Source organism: Leucopleurus acutus (genome assembly GCF_964270905.1).
Source record: "Leucopleurus acutus genome assembly, chromosome: 1".
Classification (NCBI taxonomy): Eukaryota; Metazoa; Chordata; class Mammalia; order Artiodactyla; family Delphinidae; genus Leucopleurus; species Leucopleurus acutus.
In genome coordinates, this window is record NC_139142.1 from 77,786,363 (window position 1) to 77,790,622 (window position 4,260).

The window sequence follows — 4,260 nt, forward strand, 5'->3', positions numbered from 1 at the left end:
GCTGAACGTTAGGGTGGAGACTGCAGGCAGTGGCCATGCAAACCCTCTTTTGACCATCCTTCTATGGGAGCGCGCGGAGGGGGGGGGCGGGGGAAGAAGGTGGTGGCGGCATGCATTTCTTCTCTGAAACTGAAATATTCATTATCCCCAATATCTACCTCTGTAAAGGAAAGTCTTTTTAAAAAGCCACTCAGATGTAAAACCCTGTACTACAAAGAGCTGAGACAGCAAAGCCCGCAAAATCTGACGAAAAAGGCCAGAGGCAGACACCAGCCTCTCCGGCCATCTCCATCTTTCCCTCCTCCGCTCTGAATGCAGGATGTCTTTGTTTCGTTTACACCCCCAGCCAACAGCGTTCTGATTTGATCTCCTTCCTCGGTACTCTTTCCCTCTTATTTAGAGCCGAACCTCCGGTTCCCACACCCATCCTTTGTCTGCCCCCAGCCTCCAGCTCAAGGATTTCAGCCCGACGCCCTCCCCCACTCCCGATCGTGAAGAGCCCGTTGGTCTGGGTGGGCGTCAGGAGGTCGAGCCGGCCTCAGCGCAGCACTCACCGAGCGGCAGCCGGAGGAGCCTGCTGCGGTCTGGGCCTCGGTGGGGGTCGGGCGCGAAGCGGGGAGATCTGGGTCTCTGGTGCGTCACCTCCCTCCTCGTCTTAGCCCCGCCCCGTCCCTCCTCCAGCAGGTGGAGGTCGCCTGGCCAGGACTCCCCAGAACTCAAACTCAGATGCTGGGGCCTTCCGTCCACGCATTCCACATACACATCTCACAGAGACCCTCTTCCTCTATCGACCCCTGTGTAAGTAATTAACCTTTCCTCAAGCAATTATCCAAACAGTGTGCCAGATCGCCTCGCCATTTCTGTCTTTCGTTCTCAATAGCACACCTTCCAGCTTTTTAGAAGTGTTTTAGCTTGAAGAGAAAAGCAGCACTGGGGCAATAGAAGAGACAAAAGTTGAAGAGGCCTTAAGAGCTTTTAATGATGGCACTGATTAGGTAAATCATGAGTGCTTTCAGAAGCCTCTTCATTGAGCAGGAAACCTATGGGGATGTTTAATACAAGCTGATAGAAATTTCTGTTAAAGTGATAAACCAAAACCACGTGAAAACCGCTAGGAATATTAGTTCTGAGAGCTACTTCTAAACTTCCACACCAACTATCAAGTAAGATTCCTTTTGCCGGAAGAGAAACCATACTCCCTGCACATTGCGGAAAGGTATCCAGGTAGATCCAGAATACCTTCTGTAAAAGATTTATAGGGCAACTTTGAACATTTGAATTTTGTTCAAACACAAGAATTGAAATGGAAAACCATACAATGAATATAAGTACTTAAATTTCTTCCGTCAAGACGGGATTGAGGGACTTCCCTGGCGGTCCAGCGGTTAAGACTCCCCCTTCCAATGCAGAGGCTGCGGGGTTCAACCCCTGGTTGGGGAGCCAAGATCCCACACGTCTCTGTGGCCAAAAAACCAAAACATAAAACAGAAGCAATATTGTAACAAATTCAACAAAAGACTTTAAAAATGGTCCACATCAAAGAAAAAATCTTTAAAAAAAAAAAAAAGACTGGGGATGAGTAAAGTACCTGGAGGTCCAAGAATAAGTACCTTGAGGAGGTTAGAATCCAGAACTCTGTACATACCCTAGCTCTGTTCCCCGGATCCGTTATCATCTACAGCAATTTTATGCAATGAAGAGGGGGCCTGCAAAATCCATCCATGGCCTTTTGGTTTGAAGCCAACCTCCTTCCTGGCACCTTTTCTTCCACGGATGCTCTTCGGTTTCCAGCTTTTTGTTTCAGTGCATGCTAAATCAGCTGGACAAATATTGTCTGTTGGTTCTAGGCTCAAAAGACCATGCTGGGGTTTAATATTTATTATTCACACATACTGAGGTTTTATTCAGTTCTGAATTTTACATTGATGTTGTTTCACTGTTATCTTCATTTTGTGCTTGGAAAAATGGAGAAGCCGTTATTACAATTTACCGCCTTCGTGCTGAATGGAAATTTGACTGAAATACACTAAATTGTTTATGCTTCATATGAAATTTGATTTTCTAAAAACATCTATTATATGTCCTGGGCTTGATGATTTTCAAAATCCTATATCAAGTTTTTAGTGATTTTAGAATATTGCCAAGCAGCCTATTAAGTTCTATGTATAACTGTATTGTCTGTTGCTCATAATAATCAAATTAATATTAATTTATTTACTTGTAAGAACAAAGTAAAAATAGTTTTTGGAGCTACTACACATGTCCAGACACTTTAACTTTGTTAAGTATGTTTGTATATCATCTGATCAAATATCCCCATGAGATTGGTAACATTATCTCTATTTTTTATAAGAAAAAAATAAAAGCAGGAATATTAAATCAAGTCTAAAACTCAGCTTTCACGACTCTCCAATTACCTCATCTCCAAGGTTTGCACCTTCATAATCCTTTAATCTGTATTGCAGCTTTCAGCTAACAAAAAATGGGAGTGATATATATGGGTAGTTTTCTTTTTTAAATAAATATCTTTCATTATTGATTAATGATTAATCTCTCAGAAAATCCACTAATTCAGGTGATTTGTACAGTTAATTTCCTATGACTTCTTACTGAATTAGTCTTCCAATTCAACATTTCACCTACCCCCATGGATATAAAAGGACACTGCTGTATTTTTAAAACTTTTAAAAGCAAAGTTTAAAAAAACTGCTTTGAACCAGGCAACAAACATCTCAGAATTTATAAATATTTTCTATATCCACTTACTCTTATACCATAAACATCTGAAATGCATACCCAGTCTACATTAAAAACCTGTTTTCATGTCAGATAAACATGATGTTTATATCTACAGATTTTTAGTCTTTATATAAGTAAATACTTACTAATTCTGAGAAAGGGTCGATTCCTAGGTAGTGAATATAGAAACAGGAAATAGCTTTGAAATAAAACAGATGTACTGCTATTAGGGAGAACCTGGTAAAGCAAACCTCTGATGACTTTAAATTCCTCACACAAATTCATGCTGCCTGGTTGCTCCGAATGGTGTGCAGTGTGGTTCTATTCTGCCCCAAGCTTGAATGTGGCACCCTAACAACTGACCTGCAAAACTGTCTTTAGTGGTTGAGTCTGCATGCATATTCCTTCCTCCAAAACTCAGAGAATACCCTCTACTGTTGATATTATTCTTTCCTTAAAGATTTGTTATTTCTAATAATTTAAAATATAAATTTAGATAGATTTGCTTGACAATTTGGGTCAAATTCTAAAAGGTTATTTTGAATTTCATTAGAGTCTCAGGCAAGTCATTTTCCAGAAAGTTATCTTTAATGTCTTTGCTAAATAAATAACATTTACACACACGACAAAACCATCACAGGCTCCTGTAGGAATCCAAAGTGTAAGAATCCAAGGTAAATGTACAGAGGTGCATCAACTATTTCAAAGTCTAAAATCAAGCATCTGTATATAAGCAATCACTTTGATTAAAATCTTCCAAGCTTAATTACTCCCTCTTAAAACATTTTAAATTCTATATTGGACAAAACAGATATAAATGTACTTGTGCAAATTAACTTTAAAAAACATAGTATGGCTTTAAAGTCACAGTTACTTCTGCAGCATCATACTATATGAGCACACTTGAGTCGTCATTCTGCATTAGCCATTATTCTTAGTTCAAGTGAACACACTGTCACATCTATAGACAATATATGTCGAATTACTCTGCACCCAAAAGGAATAAAGGATTAAGATGCTATTGAAACAAATTAATTTCTAGGGACTTTGATAAAGACAATAAACATTAACGGAATTTGGGAAATAAGATTTGCAGGGCTTATCTCTCTCTCTCTCTCTGTGTTAGACATTTCTTAGAGAAACCTCATCTGATTTAGGAGTAACAGGAAATAGGCACAACTCATTCCATTCTTCTATCGCATGTTAAAAAATAAAATTCATGCAATTTTCAAAAATTAATTTCTTATAAACCCAGTCAACAATTTCTTTAAAAAAGTAAAGTGTAACCTCTGCTTTGAGAGATGACAATAAAATTAATAAGTTTAAATATTGCCATAATTAAGAAAAACAAAGTCATCATTTATACAAGCTTAAGAATTCAAGTTGCTTGTGCAATGAAATTAAAATTGATCACACACCAATCATTCTGAGCTACAAACTAACACGTAGATTACCTTGCAAGTCATATCACCAATTGCTAATTTTATTTACATTAATGACAAGTAGTATAACATTTACCAA